This window comes from Ambystoma mexicanum, chromosome 5p (assembly GCF_040938575.1).
Source record: "Ambystoma mexicanum isolate Mex_15411 chromosome 5p, UKY_AmexF1_1, whole genome shotgun sequence".
Lineage (NCBI taxonomy): Eukaryota > Metazoa > Chordata > Amphibia > Caudata > Ambystomatidae > Ambystoma > Ambystoma mexicanum.
Window position 1 is genome coordinate 300,473,054 of NC_090930.1, and position 27,626 is coordinate 300,500,679.

The 27,626-nt window shown below is 45.4% G+C and overlaps 1 protein-coding gene across 2 annotated transcripts in view; it reads right to left on the reverse strand.

The window, feature by feature from the left end:
• Positions 1-27,626, reverse strand: part of PASD1 (PAS domain containing repressor 1) — a 622,352-nt gene that overhangs the window by 512,585 nt on the left and 82,141 nt on the right. The window lies entirely within an intron of this gene.

The following is a 27,626-nucleotide window of genomic DNA, read 5'->3' on the forward strand; positions in this document are numbered from 1 at the left end:
CATATTTGTAATTCGAAAAGACAAAACAGTTTGTAAATGTCTGAGTAAAGGCAGCATGATGTCAAGGTGCAAATGCTCTTTTGCACTGAAGACATGACACACAAATGCTGTTTTTAATATCAAGAATAACATACATTACGACATCAGTGAGTGCAATAAAAATCACATCAGAAATGCTCATATGCAAGCCAGGGTTAGGTACACGGAACTGCTGAGGGATTAAGATTTATAAAACAGCAAGTGCGTATTGTCAATGATGGGTGAGTGGGTATGATCCGTGCTATAGTGCTGATTATGGACTTAATCATTTCTTGGCACTGATCACCTAATCATGGAAGTCTGTAAAAATGAATGATATGATATGACACCCTCATGTGCACCCTCTGACAAACTGGCCAAAGGCAGTACCGACTCTCTGTCCATACTAAGAAAAGAGCTCACATCCAAGCCCGCCTCTCGGTGGCAACTAACAACTCGTCCAAACTCTTTAAAATCTGCAAGGAGCTGGAAAATCCTGCTGCAGTCTCTAGCTCTCCTATGCCCTCACAGGCCCTCTGCGCCATCTTGGCTTCACATTTCATCTCTAAAACCCAGGACATCCTGTCCACATTCTTTTCCTTTCTTCCTACTTCCTCTACATTTTCCTCTACTTCTGACCTTCCTGTGGCCGCCTCTCTTTCTCCCTTCTCTTCCTTTCCTTTGTTCACCCCTGATGATGTTTCTAGACAAGTCCGATCTATGAAAGTCTCGTCAAAACAGGTTCTTCCCCGTTCATCCAAAACCATCAAGCCCATTATTGCCACCCTCGCTCCAGCCTTGGCCAACTTCTGCAACCACTCTTTCACCACTGGAACCGTCCCTTCCCCCTGAAGCACTCCCTTGCGCATCCTCTTCTTAAGAAACCCTCAGCCAACTCCTCCTGTATGGCTAACTATCGCCCAATCTACATTACTGCTTTTCTGGGCAAACTCCTGGAAAAGCTGGCCATCTCCCAGCTTAACCTTCACATTGAATCTGTTGATTGTCTCCATGACCATTAGTCTGGCTTCAGAGCGACCAGAAGCCTGGAAACTGCTCTCCTGAACATCCATTAAGTCCTGCTCTCAAACCTTGACACTAACCATCCTTTTGTCCTCATCCTCCTTGATCCCTCTTCTGCCTTTGGCACAGTCAACCATGCCATTCTGCTCAACTGGCTCTGTGATAACCTGGGTATCACTGATAAGGCCCTGACCTGGCTGACCTCCTTTCTCTCCGACCAATCTTACCAGGTCCAACTTGAGTCCTTCCTCTCATCTATTGCTCTCTCTCTACCTGTGGTGTTCCCCAGGGGGCTAATCTTTCTCCTTCGATGTTCAACCAACATCTGACTCCTCTCGCCCACCGTATAGCTGCTCTCCGCTCCAACTATTAGTGCTATGCGGATGACACCCAGCTTGCTTTAAGGCTCCCTCAGCCACCTCTTCTCCCTCTCTCATCCCGGATTGTCTGTCTGCAATCCAGGAGTGGTGTGCCGCCAATGATCTCTGCCATAATGCTAGTAAGACAGAGATCCTCCTCATCGACACACCAGCACCTTCCTTTCCTGTCAAACTCTGACTGCCCACTTTGGGCCCTCTTCCTGCTCCTAACTGTGAGGCTAAAAACTTCATGGTCATCTTTGACTCCACACTCTACTTCTCTGCTCACATCTCTGATGTCTTGAAGAAGTCAAAAGACTGGCTGCATCTCCTCAGAGGTAGTCTTCCTTTCGTCACTTTCCCCAGAAGCTCATTGTCTCCAGAGCTCTGGTTCTCTCTAGGATGGACTACTGCAACTGCCTCTTTCTAAATCTACCTGCCTCTACTCTCCCTCCCCTACAACTCATCCAGAACAGGACTGCGAGACTTGTCTTCGGCCTCAAGCCCAGGGATCTTATCTCTACAGCACTGACATCTCTTCATTTGCTCCCAAGGATCAAGTTCAAACCCCTCTGCATTGTCCACAAGGCTTTCTGGGGCCTGGGACCACAATACCTCCAACTCTCTCTACTGAAATATGTTCCTATGTGAGCTCTTCGCTCCTCCACCTCCAAATCCTTGAGTGTCAGTCGCTTCTCCAAGCAACGAGTTGTGGGCAGATCTCTTTCTTCAGCTGGTGCCTCCCTATGAAACAGCCTCCCTGCCTCTCTGAAGCTTGAGCAGAACCATCTCTGGTCCGGAAGCACCTCAAAACCTTCCGCTTTGCTTCTGCCTTCTCTCTTCCTCTCCCCTGCTCATCTCCTGTCTGATACATGCACTGGTCACAAGGCAACCCTCTGAATTCGGGCCCAGGTCCCTGCCTGTCCAGCTGTAAACCTACAGTTCCCTCTCCTGCACTTATCAGACACTTCTGTCTGCACTTCTAACACTCACACTTGCCACCCATTGGCTGCACTTCTTGTTGTTTCCTGATTCCTTGACATGCACTTTTCCATCCTCCCACTCCCTTGGCACTTTTCCCCTCCCAGCACCCGTGCACTTGCCCGATCTGAATTTCACTAGGCCTAGTAAGATCGTTGTTTTTTTGTCCTCACTCTGTTTCCCCTCCCTTGCCATGTCGTGCATTGAAACACTTGTGTATAGGCACGTTATAAATGCCATATCATATCATGTCATATCATATCATATCATGCAGTAACAAGATGAGATCTGATCTGAGAGTCTGTGGAAGTGAACACATGATTGTTAACTTTTGAAGGAGCTAGGGATGGAATTACACAAAGTAGCATCTCAGGTGAAAATAAACCTGTCGCTGTGGCCTTTCCATCTATAGGGACAAACAGATGGAGGGTGGGCTGAGGGGAGTCACAGGACCTCTTTGACTAATAGGGTAGAATAAGGTAACTTAGGAGGGCAGATTCTGTTAGTGGCTTTTGTGTAGTAGATTCCTTACCATAGACTTAGGTCTATTGTTCACTGAAAGCCAATGAAGTGATAACCCGGCTGTTGCGGCGTGATCTCTTTCTTTGGGCACATACCATCGGATTGCTGCAATTTGTACTTTCTGTAGAAGAGCGAGAGACTGAAGTTAGCTGTCTCCACCCCTGAGTGTTAGCATGGCCTAAACAGGAATTTGACAAAAAACCTACCACCATTAGGTGGAGAATCAGTGACAGATAACTAATGACATGATAAAGCCTAAAGAGTTGGGTAAGATGGGTTTTGTCTCCCTTAATTTGAGGGGTTAGGGTCAATTTCAGTAACAAATGACACCTGGCTTTCTGATGGGGTAGGCTTGTCTGGTGTCCAGAGGGAAGGAAGAGGTGAATTCTGAAGAAAGAGGGTGCAGAGAGAAACCTCCCAGCATCAGAGTTTTGATTTTGTCATGGTTAAGCTGTAGCTGACTTGATACCATCCAGAAGCCCATATGTATAAAGGCTGTACCCAGATCTTCTCCTTGTGCCAGGTTGCCAGAGAGGTGGAAGGTCAGTTGGTTATTGTCAGCATAGGAGTGGACAAGGATTTGGTGTCTCAGCAATGCCCAAGAAAAGAGGCTGATGATATTTTTTAAATACTAGGGTTGAAAGAACCGAGCCCGGGGAACACAACAACTGATCATGGAGGTATCTGGTTTAAAAGGACCTACCTGTATATGTTGTATGCAGGTACATATGTATGTATGGGATTTATAAGCTGCAAACTTAGCTGGAGAGCAAAGGTGTGCTGTACACAGGACACACACCAGGGGGTGAGAAGTAGGGTGCCGGGAGTAGAGAAGCTAAAACGGGCAGAGGCTGTGAAGAGGGAAGTCCAAGGGGAAGTTATAGGATTGAGTGGAGTGATCAGCAATTGATTAGAAGTTCTGTGAAGAGTCAGGTCTTCAGGTCCATCTTGAAGCGCAAAATGGGAAGGCCAGACTTATCTGTGTTGCAGCAAAATGCAGTGTCCCAGTTTATTTCAACTTGCAGTTCTTTGTTTCCATTCTACCAATGTCATGGCTTCTGGGTGTGCACTGGCCTCCAGAGGTGGTGGGTCTCTCAGTCGGTAGTGTGGTGTTAAGATTTATGATTAATGTAACTGTTGAAGCAGGCTTTAAGCTTCTTATTGACTCATAAAAGAAGATCAAAAGAGATAGCAGAAGCTCATAGTCCACTGTGTCAACTCTGTCAAAATGTCTAACCCGCAGAGCAATGAAGTAATTACCAATTGCTCTGGTAACAAGATTTCCAACCTGACAGCCAGGATGCTAGTTCTTGTACTTTGCCTTGGCTAGAAATCTGAATCAAATGTATCGAAGTTATGCTAGCTCTTCGTGTGACAGTGCAACTGGCAAGTGACAGCTTTCTCAATGAGCATGGAGAGCATGGAGATCGGGGTCTACAGAACAGTAGTTGCACACTTGGTTAACTTTAGCCTTTAGATTTTTAGAAGATGTGTTATAATGGCATGTTTTAAGGTTGTGGAAAATCACCTCCTGAAATAGAAGGGTTAATGATAGTGTTGACCAATGCTGCAGGGGAGATAGTTTTGGCTTTCAAGGTTCAAGGTGAGTGCTCAGGGATGCAGAACTGTGAAAAGATGGGATTGCCTATGGAAATATCCTGTACATGCCTACTGACATGTGAACTCGTGAAATCTGGAGTGACCCGCACATACTTCCTGGTCACTGTGGGCTACTGAATTTTAGCATGCTCCTACAATGGGAATTGGAATTGTAAGCCAACATTACTTTTATTTCTGAACATTAAATATTTTGGAGCATAAGCAGAACCCCACTGTTTAGTGTGCCATTGTTTTTAATGAAGCCATCCATCTCATCCCAAACTTACCTGTGCTTCACTGATGCTCTTCTGAGCAGAAATAATAAAAGGACTAGCACCTGTTTTGTCTATAAAGCATAAAGTAGTCTTCCTATTAAGTTTATCCCGCTGTCTGACTCTGAAACCAGAGAAGACACAGTATTGTGCGGTGTAATCAAAGGCCCCAAACCAAAGGAACTTAAGGGCCTAGTGAAAAGGCCTAATTGTCATTACCAACGGAAAAGCAGCAGAAGAAATTCAAGTCTTTTTCACATGAAAAACAGGATTTTCAAACACTGACACCAAAACGGCTTTGCATGTGTGTTTGCAAATTAAAGCAAGAAATGAGAAAAATGTCCCATGCCATCATAAAGATGTCTGTGAAAAGACATTGGTGTGTGTTTTGACAAAACGTAATATATATTCAATGAACAAAATTTTGTTAATGGGACGTTATGGTTAAGTTGCACTAATAAAAACCTATGAAATTCACTGAAACAACTTTGTTAAAGGGACGTTATGGCTAAGTTGGACTAATAAAAACCTATGAAATTCACTGAAAAAACTTTGCTAAAGGGACGTTATGGTTAAGTTGCACTAATAAAAGCCTATGAAATTCTGTAAAAAAATGTTGTTAAAAGGATGTTATGGTTACAAGTAAAATTGAAAAACCCCTGAAATTCGCCAGTTATGGTAAGCTAAGCAACCATAACTCGCGTCACCACCGTGCACTGCTAAGACTAACACCCAGGACATCAAAGATGACATCACAAATATCATTGATGACATCTGTAATGCAGAAATAGGTACATATGTTCTAGGACACCTGAAGTGTCCGCGAACACCACAGGACTGCCCCAGGACATCTGGAGTGTTCGCGGACTTTCAGGGGTGAAACAACCCGTTTTTTGGCTTCTTATGGACATATCCCATCCCATCCTCATCCCCCCCACCTCACCAGAGATTGTTTGTTGAGGTTGACAAGTGAAATGCTGCTTTTTAAAAAAATGTTTTCACCGCGCTGTCCGCGGACCCCCAAAAAAGTCTGCGAATCCAAGATGGCGGGCGTTTCAGGAAAACCGACGCATTTCACGTTTTCCCACCAGCCAATGAGCGCCGCGTCTAGATGTCAGCGGACCTCGCTAAAGTCTGCAAATTTTATGGCCAATCATAGACCAGTCCGCGGACAGCACAGCCAATCAGAGGCCAATCCACGGACTGAACAGGGAAGTGAGTCTGCGGAGCGGACATAGATATCACTCATTTTTATTACTTACATTTTTGTCATTTAAAAAAAAACTACTGGACAGATTTACACCAAATTAACAAAAGCAAGCTTTTGGGACCAAGCCGCCGCTTCTGCCACAAATTTGGTGAAAATCCGTCCAGAGGTTTGGGCTGCAGGCGTGAAAAAAAAGAAATTTTGGGACCCCCCTATAACTTTGCCCCCCCCCCACTTGACCAAACCTCACCAAACTTTGCAAAACAATTCAGAGTGGGGCATATACTTTTTTTTGCAAAGTTTGGTGAGGATTCATCCAGGGGGAGCGAAGTTATAAGCCGCCCAAAAAGTGCTCTTCCTATGGGATTAGCCATTTAACCATAACTACACAGCCACTAGTGTGGCTGTGTAATGATGCTTCACATAGAAAATACCGAAAAATATTTGAAAAGAAAAGCCCACTTGATTGGCATGAAAATTTCCTGTAGGCCAGAGGCAGACTATGCAGGTGTGTTTCTGCAAGGGAATTCTAGAGAAGGCTAAAATAGAAATGTTATCCGAGTGCAGATTGCAAAAGCCCACCGCGTTGTGCCTAATAAATAAATGCAGCAATTTTCACTGAAACTGCCAATCATCAAAAGGTGGTGCACTGTGACAATTCAGACTCACTAATTAAAAGTGTATTTTATTAATGATCCAAAATTCACAAATCATCCCAATTTTTGCTATCCAGATTCCCCAACACAGGGCTTTATGTGGAGGGGGGTCTGAAATCTAAAATTCTCCAATCATCCCAATATTTACTATCGAGCTTCCCAAACAGAGGCCATTAAGTGGAGGGGGGTCTGAAATCCCAAATTCTTCAACCATCCCAATTTTTCTTTAAGACTTCCCCAATACAGATCAAAGTTGGGGGGTCTGAAAATACCACTGCTAAATCACCCTGTGTTTATTTTAAGGAAAATGTATGGGTTGAAATCAAAATTGCCATATGCAGACTTTTAAGCACGCAGGAAAATCGGAATTGCACAGTATTGCATACATAATTGTTTTTTTTTATTGATCAGTTTAATTATTTCTTGAAGTGAAATTTGTAGAATGTAAAGTATTGTGATTTGTGTTCTTTTCAACCCACTCGTGAGATTTATTTGTGTAACAAGAAGTTAATCATGAGCCCCAAAGAAGGTGGCGTGTGTAGTTTAGTGTGATTTCTATTACCTATAATTCAAATAAAAGCAATTATATTTCCTGTACATGGGCCTGGTTCTTGGCCCATTGGTCACTCAGGGGGGAGGAATCCAAGGGGCATGAGATGAGGCTGAAATAGAGCAGAATAAAATAACTGACATTAACCGTTTATTGTGTGACACTTAGCTTGGGGAGGGAAGGAATTCCCTTTGTTGAGCCTCTCAATAAACCGTTACAGTATAAAGGGAAAATATTCTGTACAGAAGGCAGTCTTTGTACTATGTAGACCCTGAAGGTCAGAGGGAGGAAGGGAGTACCCAAAGTATATTGGTAATGGTGACAGTAGGGCTTTAAGAAAATGTTGCACCACCTTGTGGCGGCCTGCCAGAGCCCTCAGGGATTCAATAAAAACACATTCTGGTCATTCGGGTTTCAATTGTTCGGTAAGGGTCTGTAAGAGTTGCAGGCACTGTATTTTCAGTATAATGGTTTTCCATGGAAGCTAATGTGATAGAAATCAGACTTTTTAATGTACTGTAGAGTCTTTATATTTCCCCCAGAGACTCCATAACTATGCTTACAGTGAGTACACTTTCTTTGCTTCTGCTCGGGGATTATTGCTGTGTGAGTAGAGTTCAAGTGTGGCATAGCTTTTCCCAGTAAGACGTGCTTGCATGCCCTTACTGCCCCAGATCCGGAGCACTGAGTGATATGGTGAGATTCTCTCCCTCTCCTTCCTGTCGGTTCAGTGGCCTAGAGGAAGGAGAATTTCTCATGTATCCTTTTATGGGATTAAAGGATGCTCTGGCCACACCTTCCCATTTCCTATAAAATGCTGGTTTCTGGGAAGACAAACAAGGCCGACCAGAGGTTTTCTTTGTCAAAATAAAATGTTAGCTCAAAAGCTATTCCAGGGCGACAGAAGACTTTCAGTTTTGGAACTCTCATGAAAGTAGCCTAACCCCCTTCCAGCTGACTCTGATGTCTAGCAACTTTCTCTTAGAAGCTTTGTGAATCAAAGGATTAGCTTTTACCTGCCACCAGAATGGGCCATTTAGGGATAACTGTGGAAATAATCCTCAACAGTATGCTTTAATTTACGATCATGATAATGATGTGTTATTTATATAGCGCTTATGCCTAAGCACTGTACATAGAACATATTTACATACAATACCACCCAACTGAAGTTGCTACTCGTTTATCGACTTCAGAAGGAGGAAAGGCTGACGCTTACAGCACTTCTTACCTGTGATGTTGGTTTAGAAGAGTGACTGTCTTTCCAGCATAGTAGGCTTTGGGGATGAACAATTTCCTAAAGTTTCAAGGGCCCTATATCAGTCCCCACCAAAACTTTTGGGGAACATATTCTCTATCTATTATTTGGCAGCACTTATGCCTCACATGCCCTCATCCTCCCTTCCTGACACCACCACTCTCTCCGGCGATGCTTAATGATGTAATTTTGTATATTTACACACTACTCCTTTTTAGTTTGAAACACTCTCCCTGCATGGTAAAGTTTATAAGCCACCTGTGTCTTACCTTTATCTATTTTGAGTTTGCTTTATTTTGGACCTAGTTTGTGTGCCACTTTTGTTTATATCCTCATGAACTGACTCACCACTTGTTCTCATGTTTGACTCACCACTTGTTCTCATGTTTCTGCTATTGTACTGGCACCCTTCATGGGACGGCCTCCTCCATTAAAAAAAATGTTATTATACGTTTTTTCTGCTCGAAATTGTCATACCTGTTCTTTAAAATACATACAAATAGACAAAGATACACACTTAAAAACACAAATAAAGATTTAGCCATGTGAAGAAGTGTTTGTAACTTCCATACCATCTCACCTGTGCAATGTATTGTGCTGCATAAAAATATATACTACACTGGTGGTATTTCTATCATGAGCAATACATTATCATTTTATCAGTAGAGTTAATGCAGAAAACCTAGCCTGCCACCAATACCACCCGGTGTAGTGGTAATTGCAAAGGAGTGGTACTTTACCACTGGCAATATTTCTTTCTGAATAAGACCGCTTTGATCAATTTTTTAAGGTGACACCCTTCACTTTTGATGGGAGTGAAAGGGAAGAGAAGTGCAGTCCCAAACACTGCGTTGAATCTTAAAATCCTGCTAAGTTTCCACTACATCTACAATGGTAGTTTAGGAGAAAGGGTGTGCATGTAAGCCATTCCAGTACAGTTATTTGCATATTCATTTGCATATTCATCAGTCAGGCTTCATATGTGGTTGGATTTACCATTGAGTGGGTTGGCAAGCCAATTCCCAAGGGAAGCTTTAGTGATTGGTGACTAAGCAACCATGATTTCTCTATTATGTGTCACTATTACAGCCTTATTCTGAAGATGGGGTGTGTCTATGTGTCAATGAATACTTTTAGTTGTATTTTCAGGTCATTTCTTGACAATTGTATTCCTACATTTTACAAATGTGCCATGTTGAATGCAGTCAAATTTAGTAATACACAGTAAGGAACTGTTATGCTAAGCTAGGCTTTAGGGTGATATGTAGGAATTATGTCTAATTAATATTATATATATATATGGTTTAATACAGTTGGATATTGCATTTTGATAACTGATCTTGTGACCTCTCTCTGAGGGAGGTTATGCATGAGTGACCTGCATTATAAGCTCTGTACCATAGGAACATTCTCTTTCAATGTCAGTAGTAACATGCGTTTGTATAAACATTGCAAACGCATTTGCCAGCCTTTTAATATCTGCCAACTATTGCCACTGCATGTCAAGGTACTACCAGCATTTGCTCCTCAGGTACTCACATCATATGACAGGTACTGCTGGCATATACTAGCGATTATCGTGAAAAGCTGGGCTGCTCACAGCACTGCCAGTTTTTGCCATCAAAAGTCTGGTACTCACTCCATTAGGAGGGATTGCCCTCACATTCACCACCCACATGCCCATTGCCACATTTTTGCGATGTCTTGACCGTGCACCTGTTTACCATGGTGATGATGGATTGGAATTGATTATTAATACATGTGCTAATTGACAGTACATTGCTAAATAAGGAGGTTACATAGCGACAAGAGGTCGCCAAGAACAGAAGTAGAGCTATAATAGACCACTTTACCTTCCTTGAACATAACAATCCATTGTTCAACAATCAATTAATTTGTGTTCATTTCTATGACACATGGTAAAAGGAACATGGGGCCTTTGGAAAGTCAAGTGTATCGCCTGTAGACCTAGGTAAACTCAGCCCAACCAGACGTACTTTAGCATCTCTTCAATGATAGTAACAGGGCCTATACCGTGCTTCATGTTTACGCATTGAAAATAATGGAACCAATTTTCAAAACCCTATTGGACAAAAGGGAAGAGATGCGCAAATGTACCTCGTTCACTTGCGCAAAAAAAGGTCTGCCCTAGCCAGAAAGGGCATCAGACTCTAATCCATGCAAGGGGGCAGTGTGGAGCGCCTTCTGCGCTGCTGCCCAGCCTGCCTGAATTGCACTGGTCACGTTAGAGAATAATGTGATCTAAGCATTTCTCAAACTATGCAAATAAATAAGTGCAACCTCTCCACATTATTTATTTGCGTTCATTTTTGGAATTCAGCCCAATGCATCTATGTCAGTGCTTACAATTTGCTCACATTTTTTTTCCATTTGCAATAAGGCAGGGATAACTTTGACAAAAAGTCTATTTTAATCATTATTTTAAAATCTCGATTCATGTGAGCTGATTACACTGGTGAATAATGAAAACAACAAATATTTAGAAACCAGCTAAACCATTCATTGGCATAGTTAATAGTTTGGATTTCCTATAGCAACATTATTTTTTGTGTTACAATCTATTGCCATCATAGGCTCAGATACTCATATCATGTTCAAGGCATAGACACAGTATGCCTGCATCCTAATACCAAATGCAATGTCTCATCAGATGTCAGTTATTCCCATTACTCACATGAAATGCTAGGAATGCCTATAAAATATCGGGGTACTTGTATCATATGCCAGGTACTCAGATCATATGCGAGCTACGCAGATCATATGCCGGGTACTTGTATCATATGCCAGGTACTCAGATCATATGCGAGCTACTCAGATCATATGCCGGATACTTTCATCATATGCCAGGTACTCAGATCATATGCCAGGTACTTTCATCATATGCCAGATACATCATATGCCAGGTACTCACACCATATGCCAGGTACTCACATCATATGCCTTTATTGATTTCAAATGTAAAACTGTAATGATGTGTTACTTCCCAAAGTCATGTTACTTGATGCATGAACCTTGCAGGAATGAAGGCCTCAGTTGGTCCTGCCGGGATTTGAAGCTGTGACTCTGGTTTGCACAAGCGCGAATATCAGAGATGAGTGCCTCACTCGCTGGGCCACGATTCACATGATGCAGTAGACCTCTGCTTTCCAATGCTTTTCAAGTTACACAGTAATTAGGCTGGTATTTCGGTTCTGTGCTTGCATGTGGGGCGGGGCGGCGCATTTCGCTCATTTTATTTCATGGGCCTCTGCGGTATGGTGGAAGCAGTGGTCGAAGTAGGTGGGAGCGGTGTTCCTCTACCATTTTGGAATGTTTTATTGTTCCTATACTTCTATTTTATAAAGAAAACGTTCCGGAATGGTTTAGTTTTAAAATGAAAGTGTAGGAAGTAGTTGAAACTTGCACTTCAGTGCACTGCACTGAACATTCCCTTAAACAGCAGGTGTGTTTATTTGAGGCTTTGGATTGCACGTGGGAGGGGGCGTGGTGATGGGGTTTGTGGGGACCAGGGGCAAGCCAGCAGGGAACATAGTTCCACTACTTATTTTCGTACACTTCGACCACTGAATGGAAGGGCAATACAGGGAGACGTTTTCAGTTTTGAAACACTCCAAGAACCTGAGAGAAAGCAAGAGCTTTGGCGTCCTTTTTTAGGGGGCTGTGTGGCCAAGGACCTAATATATGTAGCAACAAAATCAGATAGCTAATATGTAAATCGATTAGCTGTTTAAACAAAACAGGTTTTCAAAAAGTGACACGTTGGTCTCTTTGAAAAGTGCATGGAGATTTTGTCAATATATGCCCACATAATCCTACATGAATAGAACAAACTGAAATTATATTTGTTCTAAACAGTTGGAATAGATGCTTCAGTCCAACAGTGACTATTGAAAATGTTGCGATTCCCCGCGCGTTGCTAAGAAATTGATGGTCAGTCACGCCACCGTCTACATTTTAAACACAGTGATAATACTCAGGTACCAGTAAATAATGCAGTATATATGTCTGTTTGGTTTTTTAGACGGCCACGAAACCCTGAAAGTTAAGTCATCATACACGACGAACCACAGTGGGCTAGTTACAAATGAAACAGTGTCCTGAAGACAGGTGCGAATAACACGTGACTTAGAATTATCCCTGTACATGGCATTGAATATAGTGGGTCTCGAAACACATCTAATGGTCGACACGACTTTGCTGGCTTGGAAATATCCAGAAACAAGCCTATGATGAAATAAAAACATGTTTAAGTAAGTCAATGAAAGTTAGACTTGTCCACCTATCCACGTCTAAGTACTAACCACTCTTTCACCTGCTCAAATTGTGTTCAAACATGCAGGTTTCTCCATTTGTGTGACTTATACCGATTTGTTTTCCTGTTTTTTTTAAAAAAAATGATATATATTGTTTTATGTTTTGTACAAATATGTACTAGATAAATATTAAAATATGTCTATACCTTATATTTCATGGTACCCTTGTTTATATTATTAATGTTAGTCATACTTCGGTTGTTGCTGTGCTTTTTTGACGCCCTCACGTGTGAGGACGGGTAGCTGGTTTTTGGTATATTTTGTTGCTACACTCTACGAACTTACACATGCAGCCATTTTATAAAAAACGAACATTGCATGCTGTTTGGTTCACGGCATGCAATCTTTCGTCATTTCCAAAGCAGAGCCGCATGGAAAACTGAAGGGCAAAACAAGGCAAAATTGCCTTTACTCTTGAGTTTGACTCTCCACTGTGAGAGAATGGGGTCCGCCTGCTACTGCGCAGGTGCGATTGCAAGGCATATTGGGCCTCATTCCGAGTACGGCGCTAACCAATGGCGCTATTAACGCCTTGGTTGACGCCGTACCCGGACTGGCAGCGCCTTGGTGGATGGCGGAATTACCGCCCCATTCCAAGGTTGGCGGGGCGGTAATTCCCCAATCCCCATTTACCCTTCCCCATTCCCATTTTTGCCCCATAGGGCATAATGGGAGTGGGGAAGGCGTTAATTACGCAACCGTAAATTACGGTGGCGTAATTAACATCAAGGTCCCTTAGCGCCATGGATTTTAACACCTGCTAAAAGCAGGTGTTAAAACCTCCATGGCGCAAAGGGAACTCGGAGTATGGCGGTAAGGGATTACCGCCACCAGTCTCGTTAGCGGTGGCCGCTATCCCTTACCGCCATACTCGGAATGAGGCCCATTGTATTGGAATCCATGGCTTTACCTCATGTATTTGTAAACCCATGTGCTCTTCCGAGGAGACAGAGGAGGAAAGCAATGCAGAGATGCTTGGCTGCTCTCCTTGGCCTCAGTATAGCACGAAAATGACCTGGAATTAAAGTGTAAAGGCACTTTCACGCTTCCATTTTCTGCACCGCTCCTTATGAAATGACCCGCATAGACTATTGTTCATTTTGAAATGGCTCAATGTATTTCCAGTGCAGCATTGAAGCCTGCAAGGCCACATCGAGGGTTCACACTTCGACTGAGTAGATGCCAGAAACAAGTGCTTTACTTGCTGGCCATTTTCAGCGCAGGCCCATGTCCTTATTTTTCGATGCTTCATAAAATAGGCAGCAACACTGTGCTTTTTTGCATGTGTTTCCTCGCAGGCTAAGCATGTCAATATATCTATCATGTGTTAATTGCCTGTGTGTGTGTGTGAGGTCGCTGAGGGGCAGCATCTTTCATTTCATGTTAATTCCACATGTGTATGCAGGGTCAGGGCAGCATGGGGACATGTGTATGCAGGGTCAGGGCAGCATGGGGACATGTGTATGCAGGGTCAGGGCAGCATGGGGACATGTGTATGCAGGGTCAGGGCAGCATGGGGAAATGTGTATGCAGGGTCAGGGCAGCATGGGGACATGTGTATGCAGGGTCAGGGCAGCATGGGGACATGTGTATGCAGGGTCAGGGCAGCATGGGGACATGTGTATGCAGGGTCAGGGCAGCATGGGGAAATGTGCAACAAGAAGATTAAGTTCTCCTGAGATCACAATGTATTTATTGTATTAGATATATGTGTTCAAGCTGGGGCTGGACAGCCCATGGAGAAGCATTTATTTTCTGTGTGCTTTTTAGGAATGCAGTATACATTATTACTAAAAAACCCATATATTCATTAACCTCAGAAGGATGAACATGGGGGTCATTGTCGCCGGATTATTAACCACTCCAATTATGGGGAAAGATCATTATCCCAGGTGATAATGACCCCTGTTGAAGGTTATAAGACTATTAGTACATATTGGTAATAACTAAATTTAATTTGGAGTTGCGGTATTGCAGTAAAAAGCATTAGTGCAATAGTGAGAAAAGTAAATAAAAAGAACTTGTTAGTGAATTAAATGTGGATATATTTTTCAGTATTTAAATAGCAAAGTTGTCTTCATAAGTAAGCATTTTAGTTGAACGTTTGGTGAAATGTCAATAGTTTGAACATGAGCATGCATGGGATGTAAAAGTAAACAGCTTCTCTACATGCAAGTGAAAGCCACTTTTGATTTTTAAGCTTTCACCTCGGTGCGCTAAATTGGATGCTGCCTGTCATGTTGAAGGTGCTGTACTAAACAGATGCTCAGGGCAGGAGTGTCTTGTTCAAAGAAATCTTGCTGGTCTATTGCGTTGCTGATTCTGTGATGCAGATCAATGCTTTCTGTGGTTTCCCAAACTGCTTCTAAAGTCAGGATGTTTGGGCTGCGGTCAATAACAGTAGTTATTGACAGCATGCTGGACATTCTGATTGGCTCAGAGGAGGCCAGCAATGGCTTTCATGTACTACTATAGATTTATAGAGCCAGCGATTACCTTGTGATAATGACCCACCACCAAAGCCGAAGGTGAAAGGTTGGGACAGGGTCATTATCACAAGAGTTAATGACCCCTTCCGGGGTCTATAAGGCTATTAGCACATAGTGGTAGTGGCAATACTTGTTATGCAGTTTTAGTGGTGAAGCAAAATATGTTAGTTTAATCATGAGAAAATACATTGACAAACGGCATTATTAAGTAAAGTGTGGTTTCATTTTGTAATATTTAAATAACAAGTTATGCATTTCAATTTCAAGCTTGGATAAACTAACATGAGCATGCATTTTACTCTCTGCAACTCATCCACAACAGTACTGTGAGACTTGTCCTAGGCCTCAAGCCCTGCGATCATATCTCTCCAGCCCAGAAATCTCTCCACTGGCTCCCGGTGGCTGCAAGGATTAAATTCAAGACCCTTTGCATTGTCCACAAGGCTTTCTGGGACATGGGTCTAAAATACCTTCAGCTGTCACTCCGTAAATAACTTCGCTCCTCCACCTCTAATTCCCTCAGGGTCCGTTGTCTTTCAAAGAAACGAGCAGGGGATAGATCTCTGTCTTCGGCCGCGGCCTCCCTCCTTGCCACTGTGAAACTTGAGGAGAACCATCTCCAGTTCAGGAAGCACCACAAGACCTTCCTCTTTGCTTCTGCCTTCGCTGCTCCTCTCCCCGGCTGATCTGCCCTGTCTCGGAATCGTGCACCTGGTTACCCACTGACTTTCGGTCCAAGGGACCTTCTCACCCTGCCACCCACCAACACTGCCTCTTGGCAATCCCTTGCACTGGGGTCTGTATCTGTAACCCTACAGCCCTCCCCCTTCTTGTTGCTGCACTTTTTAGACACACCCTGTCTGTTGCCTTAAACCTAGCACTTACAACTTGCTGGCTTGCCATACCAATGTTGGTTGCTTTTTATTATTTATTATTTATTTTAAATTCCTTTTCTTAGCACTTTCCACTTCTCCCCCCCTTCCCATGCACTGTCCCCTTTCCCTCTCCCATGCACTTGCACGTTCTCAATGTCACTGGGCCTAGTAAGATCATTGTTTGGTTCTCCCTTGTTCCCCTCCCTTGCCTCGTCGCTCTCTGAAACACTTGTGTACAAGCGCGATACAAATAAAAGATCAATATCAAGAAGGGGTCATGTAAAAGTAAACAATTTCTCTATAAGAAAGTGAACGGAATTCCCCATGTTTTAGCTTCCTCTTTGGTGTGTTAAATAGGATGTTGCAGAGTTAAAACAGGTCCTTGTATGGTGGAAGTGTCTTGTGCCTGGAAAGGACATTATTGTTTCACTGTCGGCTATTGAAGTCAGAATGTTCAGAATGCAGTTAATACCAGTTCTTATTGACTGATATATATTTTATTAGTATCGCGCTCGTACACAAGTGACTGCACTCTGAACATGCTGATTGATTGATAGGAAGTCAATACCGAGGTCCATGTGCTAATACACATTTTACTAAGATCAGGATAGTCACTGTATTAATCATGGCTAGATGAAGGGCTGATTTGTACAGAGCCTTAGAAGCAATTACTTAACTCGATAATCTTAAATGAGAGCTGAAACCATCAATGTGTGTATATATTACAAATGATGTGCCAACACTGTATATTTGATTATGTGTTTGCTCGTGGTCTGGGTTGCGTGGCAGAACCCAGAACAGCAGTGGGGCAATTATAACAGTTGCCCCACGACAGAGGTGGGCTGGGAACCTATTACACATTTCTAGCAAGCCCAATCCTTTTCCTATGAGAACATGTGCAAATACCACACAAAAGAGGCCCAGGGTGCAGAGGTCTACCAGTAAATCTCCAGAGTTCCCTAAAGCCCATCCCACCTCTGTCCACAGAATGTACACACATGTTTGAATACAATCCTGAGCCACAAAAGAAAATTATGCAGTCCTCAGGCTGTACAGAAAGGGAGAAAACAACGGAATGCGCAGCCGTCAATAAACAAAAGAAAACCAATAACAAACGTCAAGGCCCAAACAAAACTTATACTGCCAGAGCCAGCACTCTTTCCATCAAAGAGTGACAGCTGAAATGGACAGTACAAAATGGCCACCGTACATCACATGACGACAAGCAACTGCTCTAAAGAAATAGAGAGCAGGCTATGAGTGTGGGGCGGGGGAGGTAAACTTGGCAAACTACATGCAGAAATATGTATTTGTCCGCACTTGCTATCCTCTTCTGTCTACACTCCATGGTATTACTTTGGACCCGCTCTGAGTGGCGCTACAATACCAACTCTGAGATCATACTAAAAAAGCATGTCAAACATTACTTGACAAAATCATTTATCACAAAAAAATGTACAACACTTTGTGTAGTGTTTGTTTTTGGATAGAGCTGCCTCCACAGTACCCATACTGCACACTGCCCACTCACGAAACCCATAGGATGTCCTACTTCAGCTGGCCCCTCCCAAAGTCCCACCCACCCACGCGCTCTCTCTCTTCAACATGGAATCCACGCTTCTTCACTTTTATCTTCATTGCCTGTCTAAGATTCCGCACAAATCCTTCACATCCAGGCCCCACCGGCAGCCTTCTTCTCTCCAAGCCCTCATTTCTGTCTTTGCCCTAGCGCAGGACATTCAGGGGTGGACTGGTCTATAGGGAACTCTGGAGATTTCACAGTAGGTCTCTGCACCTCGGGCCTTCTTTTTATATGGTAACCTACGTTGTTTGCACATTTTCTCATAGCAAAAGGAATTGTCTTGCTGAAAATGTGTACTATGGAGACATTTTGAAAAGTATTTCCAGGGCCACTTTTGGTTCCAGTCCACCTCTGAGGACAATGCAGCACTTATATAGGGGTGTGTGGGGGAGGGGGGTCAGAAGGATGATATAAGATGTAGAGGAGGATGGCCCTTTTGACTTTGGGGAAGGGGAGTGTTTCCACAGATGTAAAAAAAATATCAAGATTTTCAACATAAAGCAATTTTATTTCTAAATTTTACTTTTTAATATTTTGCAATCAAAATAATAATGTAGCAGAATATTTTACTTTACGGGAAAGAAATATTAGAATGGGGGTGCAGGGTTTTTGCTATCCCTCTCTGAACACACCAGACTATAAAAATGACACTAGCAGGCACTCTGCATTGCAAGCAGCAAAGAGTGAATACCATTTTAATTTGAGTCAGATGTTCTTGGAGACAAGGCCATCCTCGATTCTAGGAATATGACAAAAGAACTCTCTGAGGGCTAGCAGAACCTGCAAGGCAGAGTCTAGAGCATGCTAAGCTGGTGCTTCTGTATTCTATGAGCAAGTTGTAGGGCAATAACGCGTTTCTAGTTTTTCGACCAAGAAGCCTAACTCATAAAATCTGAAAACCTCCATGCTGGAAAAAATGGCGACTTGGCAAAATAAACTATTCAAACTTGCACACATAGGGAATGCCGGATGTTCACATCTGCTCTGCAGCTGAGCTGGCAGTCATGCCGTATTAGACCTGTGCCTTTCCATCAGAGTTGATGTAAATTACTAAATTGTTGTATGGTGCCAACAGAGCACGTCATAAATTGCTTTTCAGGGGTGGCCTGTCCATAATGACGAGAGGTAGTGTACCCGGCTTAACCCTCGCCCATTATGGACACGCTGTGCAAGCCCAGAGTAATCGCTGCACGCCCCTCAAGCTTCTTGGTGCAGGTTGAAGGAGGGCTCCTGGGCTTGCTTAAAGTGTCAAAGGGACTCATAGTTTCCCTTTGACAGTTTACTCCCCCAGTTCCCATTCCCAATGGGCCATGCAAGGCCGGGCAGTTTGCTTCCACAACCTTGCATGACTCTTTGGGGATGTAGTCTGGGGAACTGCATGTTTGTATGTGCGAAGGGGCACACTTGCACCTCCCCGCACATACAAACGGATCGGGGCACTGTGTTAGTAATGCTCCAGCTTCTACGCTTGATCAGGAACCAGGAAGCACTCTACTTCCTGTTTCCTGTTCATGCTGACATGAGCCGGAGGGATTTCTGGAGACCGCAGCAGAGCTGAGTCTGCAGCGGAGCTGCTTGCAGGTAAGATTTTATTTTATTTTATGAATTGTGATAATGTAATGTGTGTGCATGAGGTGGTGTATCAGTACGCGTATGAATGAGCAAATGAATGTAGTGTGAATGTGTGTGCGTGGGCGTTTTGTGCTGGACAGGGGAGATGATTCTGGTGGTTGTGGAGGGGAAAAGGAGGTGTGGCATCAACAGCAATTTTTACTGAGCATCTATCATAGTTTGTACATGTTTTCCTATTGGGACATGTCATTTTTAAAGGCAAAGACGGAATGAGTATTTTCTTACGTGGGGATGCTGCCCTGTACTGGCAGAGCCAGTGTGCACATGTTTTGTTACAGTATTATTGCAAGGAAAACTGGCATCTATTGGTGCAGCAGTATGGAATTGTATGGGCACAGCCAGCTTGAACATGTTTTATATTGGCATATATTGTGGGCAAAGACATCATGAAAATGCATAGGGAAATGCTCCTGTGCACTGTGGGTGACTTGCATCTATTGGCTTTTGGAGTTACCCCACATAACCAATTGCAGACTCTTTGGCTTTTTACCAATTTCTTCACAGAAACAGCGCCGTATAATGTACCATCTCAACCCATTATTCAAAAAACGTTCTCTTGGGGGCGTGGCTAGCGCGCGAGCGATGCGGACGTGAGCCGAGTGAGCTCCCGTAAGCGCCGACACAATCCTGTACTTTTATCCTGATTCCTGGGGACATCGAGTGACATCAACGCCACGATTGTGCCCGTGAAGCTGTGGGCTACGACCGGCTGAAATCCGGGCTGTTGTCTGCCCGTTTAGAGGGCCATAATCTGCAATCTACCGAAGGCCGGGGGCCCCGAACTGCGAAACCAAGATGGCCGCCGGAGCTTGAGGGCAGACCACCTCCTGTCTGATTGGGGACTGAAGCGGCCTGGTGTGGTACGGCACACGCAGTGGACACTGACTTTTCTTACAACCGGAGGTCGCCCGAACAAACGGCTCATGCTCTAGGGCTGTCTCGACCCAGCCTCGAGTGGTGGAGGACGGCAGCGGCCTGGCCCGACAGTGCTAGAGGTAGGTGGGATTAACTCTCCCCCCCCCAGCTCCATACAGACGGAGGATTTGTGGAACCTGCGTGTGGGAGGGTGCTTGGAGGACCCCGAGGCCTTTCACCTGGCCGGTCGCAAGACTGAACACGGCACACCGGAGTAGATCCGGAAGGGCGTAATTAGCACTGTTCGACCTACCGTGCCGGACGCCCCACGCCTCCCTGGAACCATGGGGAAAGAAAGGCAGAAGAAACCCTCCACACAGAGCAGCATGGACCAATTTGCCGTCGCCACCACCCCGGCCCCGGCGGCCCCAGCAACGCGACCGAACTCCCCTAATGGGGAGGGCCCTCTTTCTCTCCATGATGTAATGGCGGCCATTGCTAATTCCCGATCCTCCATGGAGACCAAAATAGATAGCATGGCGGCAGACGTCTCCTTCCTACGCCACGATCTACAGAAGCTAACCTCCAGAACGGGAGAGGCGGAACACCGTATTTCTGAAGTGGAAGACAACATAGGCGGGATTAACCGCCAACTGTCCCAGCCCTTAAACCGCCTTAAGACCCTTGAATCAAGAGTGGAGGATGGAGAGGGGCGATCCCGTCGCAATAATGTCCGTATCCTGGGTCTGCCAGAAGGGGAGGAGGGACAGTGTATGGAGCTGTTCTTGGAGCAGTGGCTGGTAGACATCTTCGAGGCCACATCCTTTTCAAAGTTCTTCTCAGTGGAGAGGGCTCACAGAATGCCGGCGGGTAGACCACCCCCGGGTGCCCCGCCACGTACTATCATCGCCCGCTTACTCAACTACCGAGATAGGGATGCCCTCCTGCAACTGTCGCGGGCACAAGGCTCGATTACCCACAACGGCTCCCGAATCGCCTTTTTCCCGGACTACACCCGAGAAGTGCAGCGGGCACGACAATCATTTGAGCCACTCAAGAGACAGCTGGCCCAACTAGATGTGAAATATGGCCTGCTCTTCCCGGCCCAACTGAAGATATATCATGGTGGAACCACGGTTCATTTTAGCGACCCGCAAGAGCCATGGAAATGGGCGGAGGCCCATATAGAAGGTGATTGGACTGCGAGACCGAGGAGACCGAGAGGAAGACCGAGGCCCAGGCACGCCTCCCCGAGGGGAAACCCGGAGAGGAATGAACAGGGGGTCCTGGACCCCGATGCAGATCATCGAGAACATTGACCGGACTGTCGCCCCTCTGGCCTAGTAATAGCGCTCTGAGGTATTCTTTCTTTGTACTCTTAAGCCGGACGCATGAGTAGTCCACCATGGAGATGTTGACACTGGCGCAAGGGAGGGGACTCTGGAGAAGCCTCTGAAACCCCCCCCCCTAGCCGAACTTCCACCTTTCCTTCTCCTTTTCCCTTTCCCCCACCCCCTCTTTCTTGTTCATCTAGACCCGGCTCTAGGGTCTGGGTTTTTGAGCTGCTACCTTAAGTTGAAGGTCCAGCTATGTTTGGGCGACAGGTACTTCGTGTTGGGGTGGAGTATAGGGTGGGGGTAAGTTGGGAATGTTTGAAAGTTTGTTTGTTACTTCAAGACTGTCATAGGTTTATAAGGGACACGAACCACTGTCTTTGGTCGAAATTACCACTCCACCATCTCTCACTGATTGCTACAATCGTACAGACCCCCATCATGTGTGATAGATATCCTGTGCACAGACTGACGAGACACCCATGCGACACACCAAATCCCTGAAGTTCCTTACCTGGAACGTGAATGGGATGGGGTCCGGGATTAAACGGCGCCTGCTTAGGCAATTTCTAAATAGACACTCCCCTGATGTGGCCCTTTTGACAGAAACCCACCTGGCCGGATCACACTGTACCTTTTTTCAGAGGACTAATTACCACCTTGCCCTTCAGGCGGGGTACACAATGGGCTCCAGGGGCACCCTCATCCTGATACACAAGCGCATTCCATTTACTCAGCAATTGGTTGAGCGTGACCCAAGGGGTCGATACGTGTTCGTCATGGGGACCATCTGGGGTCAGACGATGGCCATTGCCGCAATTTATTCCCCACCCGGGTTGGGACAGGAATTACTGGACGATCTTACTACCCTTATAGGGAAACACCATCCTGATACGTTCATTCTGGGGGGTGATTTTAATGATACCATGAATGATAACTTTGACCGTTCCCATCTCCGAAATCGCAACCCTGACACCTCGACTAGATTGGCCAATTTTGCATCGGCCCTTGGGCTCCGAGATGTGTGGAGAGAGTTACACCCGACTGATAGGGAGTACTCCTTCCATTCCGGCGCTCACGGCTCCATGTCCAGACTGGGCTACTTCTTCTTGCCACATACCGACCTCCATAGGGCAACGTCCGCAGACTTACTCCCCCGGGGCATTTCGGACCACTCCCCCCTCTTAGTTGAATTGCGTATGCAGGGTCCCCTCCCCCCTAGAACGTGGAGACTTAACAATTATTATCTGGGGTCCCCGGAACTGATATATCGCCTGGAGGGAGTTTCTGGTGAATATTTCGAAATTAACGAGAAGTCGGTGGACAGCCCTGTGATATTATGGGAGGCCTATAAAACAGTGCTAAGGGGTGAGATCCTTTCTTGGACGACACATAAAAGAAACACCCGGTTCCGGGAAATATTAAAGGCCGAGGAGGAAGTGAGAAACAGGGAGATTGAGCATATATCCGACCCTACGCCCGAGACCCACCGATCCCTCCAGCGCGCCCAGAAGTGCCTCCGTAACAGAACGATGGATGACGCCAAGCAGGCCCATTGGCAGGCTAGGGCGAGGGTGTATGAACTTGGGGATAAGTCGGGTAAACTGCTTGCTTGGTTGCAGAGGAGAGACGAGGGGCAGCGCCATGTCCGGGAAATTGTCACGGCACAGGGCGACACCCAACATTCGGACTCTGGGATTGCCGAGGCCTTCGCAGAGTTTTACGCAGATTTGTATCGAGCTCCGACCTCACCGCTAAACTCCTGCCTCTTAGAAGAGGTGACGCTGCCGACCCTCTCGGGGCAACAGAGGGACCAGCTGGACTCTGCTCTATCAGAGGCTGAGATTGCAGAGGCGCTGTCTCAGCTCCAGTCGGGAAAGACACCGGGCCCGAACGGATTCCCAGTTGAAACTTGGCAGAAGCTAGGAGTAGACAAAATGGCCGCTCCGCTACATAGGATGTTTCTTGCTGCCCGGGAACAGGGTACCCTCCCACCAGATCTTTGTAAAGCCACTATTGTGGTCATTCCCAAGCCTGGCAAACCTCCACAAGATTGTGCTTCTTATAGACCTGTATCGCTGATTAACGGGGAAGCTAAGGTCCTTGCTAAGCTATTAGCGAATCGGTTGCAGCTAGTCACATCCTCCTTGATCCATCCGGATCAATGTGGTTTTATGCCTGACAAATCGACTCGGATGAATCTGCGCCGCCTCCATTTAGCATTGGAGAGATCCCCGATTATAAACGAACCCCTGGCCTTGTTGGCAATCGATTTTGAAAAGGCGTTCGACTCCATTCGATGGGACTACCTTTGGGAAATAATGCGCCGCATGGGGTTCGGAGAGGTCTATTTAGGCTGGGTGCAGCTACTTTATGCTAACATCAAGGCGGAAGTGAGAGTGAATGGCTGGTCCTCTGGGTCCTTCCCCCTGGGCCGTGGTACGCGACAGGGATGCCCATTGTCCCCTCTTTTGTTCGCCCTTGCTATCGAGCCATTAGCTCTTTGGCTTCGCCAAAACACCGCCTGGAGAGGATTCAGATGGCCGGAGGGAAACGAGGATCGTACATCCCTGTATGCGGACGACCTCCTTGTGTACCTGGGTGACCCACTAACATCCTCTGTCATTGTAACGCAAATGTTAATCCGCTTTGGGGAACTCAGCGGACTCAGAATCAACTGGGGGAAATCGGTCCTCTTTCCGGTGAAGGGTGGGGAACAGGCAATCCCCCAGGACTGCCCGTACCGGGTGGAAAGACAGGGGTTTCGTTACCTGGGAATATGGATATCCGGGGATTTAACAAGCTATATAAGGAACAATCTCCGACCAATCACAGACCGCTTTACTATTGATGTCCGGCACTGGAAACTCCTCCCCCTGACACTTATGGGAAGAGCGGCACTTTTTAAAATGATGACCCTTCCTAGATTCCTTTATGTCCTTCAAAATGCCCCACTTAAAGTCCCCGACTCGGAGTTCCACCAAGTGGAGACACTTCTCAGAGACCTCATATGGGGGGGAGGCCAGTCACGAATTGCGTTAACTACACTCCAAAGATCTATTTGGGAGGGAGGAATAGGAGTTCCCCGCCTTCAAACGTATTACTGGGCATCACAACTGGTGGTGGTTAATGACCTTCTCCACGGGGACCGAGACCTGCCCCATATACGGGCTGAGATAGCCACTATGCGCAACACTGACCCGCTGCTTCTCCTCTATCAGCCCCTTTCGAGAACCTCTCCGCCCACAACCACTACGCATATGATCACAGTGTGGAGACAGGCACACCGATTCATTGGGTGGGAAAATAAAGCTACTAGAGCACAGCCCCTCTGGCGGAACAACAACCTAGCTGAGACCCAGAAGTTGGAACCGTGGCCTAGGTGGGTGAACGCGGGGATTGCCAGGATTGGGGATATGCTTACACAGGAGTGTTTGACCTCGTTTGATGACCTACAATTGCGATTCCAGATTCCGAATACGGAATATTACCATTACATTCGCCTCGCCCATGCTCTGAGACCCTACCTGACAGCAGATGCACAGTTACCGGACTATACCCCCATAGAGCGTAACATCCTTCCGGCGCATATCCCTACCAAATGCACTTCCATCCTTTATAATGCTATATCCTCCTTTGCTACCCCCGAACTGAATGAACTAAAGGCAAAGTGGGAAGTAGATGTGGGGGTGATAGATCCTGAGGATTGGATACAAGTCCTTATGCATCCCCGGGAAATCGCCATTTCCTCTAGGCTTCGACTAGTGCAGTTGAAAATACTACACCGGGTTTATTACCCTAGGACACGTCTATATGGCTGGAAACGGGCTTCTAACCCAAACTGTTTGCGGTGTGGGGATGGGGAGGGGACCTTTATTCACATTTTGTGGCTGTGTCCCCAGATACAAACTTTTTGGAACGCATGCTGTGGGGAACTCTCCCGAGTTCTGACTCGCACCATACCACTGGACCCAAGGGCTTTGCTTCTGGGAGTGCCCGAGGAGATAGAAGCTAATAAGTGGGAAAGATTGCTCCTACACACGGCGATGGGGCTGATTAAGCGCAATATAGCGCAGAAATGGGGTGCCCCTGACTCCCCAACGCTGGAACAATGGAAATTGGATATGGACATATGCGCTATGATGGAGCGTAGGATTTACTCGGCACGAGGATGTCCCAACAAAGCGTCGAAAATATGGGACAGGTGGGAGGAAGGTGTGGCCTGAGTGTCCCATCTACAGGCGGGGGAACGTGCACTGGGTGTTTTGTTTTGTGCTTGTACCATACTACACATTATTGCAGGTGATGAGATGATTGCTCAACTGTTGATGTTCTGGGTACCTTTTCTGATTGTGAACGACTATGACAGTCTGGAGTTGTTTTTGTTTGCTTGTTGCTCTGTTATTATGACCACTGTATTATGTTAATAACAATAAAATACTTTATAAAAAAAAAAAAAAAACGTTCTCTTGGAGGGAGGGCAAAACCCCCACAAATCACCTCTTAGTTGGTTCAGGCTCTCTCGCATTGCTCGATCACTCTGGCATAATTATGGGAAATATTTAGAACCGCCCAATTCAATAATTCACCAGCCACCCACTACTGGTGTTTTCACATTTCCATCCACAAATGCAATCCACCAGGGTCGTGACGCATCTGCCGAACTGATGTGACATGGATGCACTGCACCATGAGTGCAGGTCGAAGAACCGCCAAGACGCTTACTGAGTTTTATATGACTCTTAAGTAAACAAATACATATACAAAAAAATAATAATGATCACTCGGGGAGATGGTGGATGCCAGGAACAGGCCACTATTTTCATTTGGAGTATGTCACACTAGGATCATAATTCGGTTTGAAAAGGCAGCACATTCCACAGAGGTGCCATAGCAGTGGGATTGTATTCTGTGAAGCTTCTTTCACTAATAAAGTCGTACTGGCTATTTTAACAATTTTCTTTTGAGTTCGGAATTGGAATGGTCATATATTAACAGGCTATATCAGCCAGTATGATATGATAGGTTATTTATAATGCGCTTAATAATGCGCTTAACACCCAGAGTTTTCTAAACGCGGATCCGGGGATCGAACCTGTGGATCCGATGTGGTGCGTTTTGCTTCTAAGGAAAGCACATTGCCCCTGAGCTATCCTGCCCGAGACTAAACAGCCCACAGATTGGTTTGCATAGCCTGCTGATTGTTCAGAAGGTTACATTCCTACATTCCTACCGGCCGTGCAGAGAGAACCAGCAACTAATATCCTGCGACTGCCCGGGTAGATGTACGTATTAAAAACTTCTATATGCATGGACGGACAAGGATGATGTGGATTATAATAGCTTTATGGACTTCGCGCTCAGGGCGCGTGGGGTTTCGAGCGCTGTGGGTCTTAAAGCCATATTACATCCCTTTTCTGCACTTGGCTTTTAGTTCGGTCTTCAGGGCCTCTAACGCCTCTCGTAGCCCTCGGAGCGGACCTATGCAACTTAATTAGAACTCCAACGGCCTCAGCAAAGCCTTGGAGCGAATTGTAAAACAGACAATGCAAAATAGGGTGGTCTTCCCAGGGACATGCTTCATCAGTAAATACCACCCTAGCCAGGTGATATTTCACCATGAAAATCTCCCAGAGGTTTTAACTGTAGAGGACGGAAGCACAAGTGGGAGCACACATTTTCCATGGGACATCTTGCCCATTTAACACATGAAAAGGTCTGAATCATGCATTACACGATTATACAGTCATAGAACCACTATTGTATGCTCTCCATTTCCACTATGAAGATACGTGTGGACAAGGACTGAAATAAATATAAACCAAGTGGTATTTCTTCAATATAATCGACAGTATTCCAGCAAAACCAGTACTGTTACCACTGTGCCAGTGTTAAAGCGGTAATTGAATGGACTTTCATAAATACGAGCGGTATTGTAATTAGCACCACTGGTATTCCAGATAAAAAATGCATCCAAGATGTCATGTGATCTTTGGAGCATCCACCCACAAGAAGTACACTTCGGCATTATATAAGCAACATAGGATGAAATATATTAAAGTTAGAAAAATAACTCATTG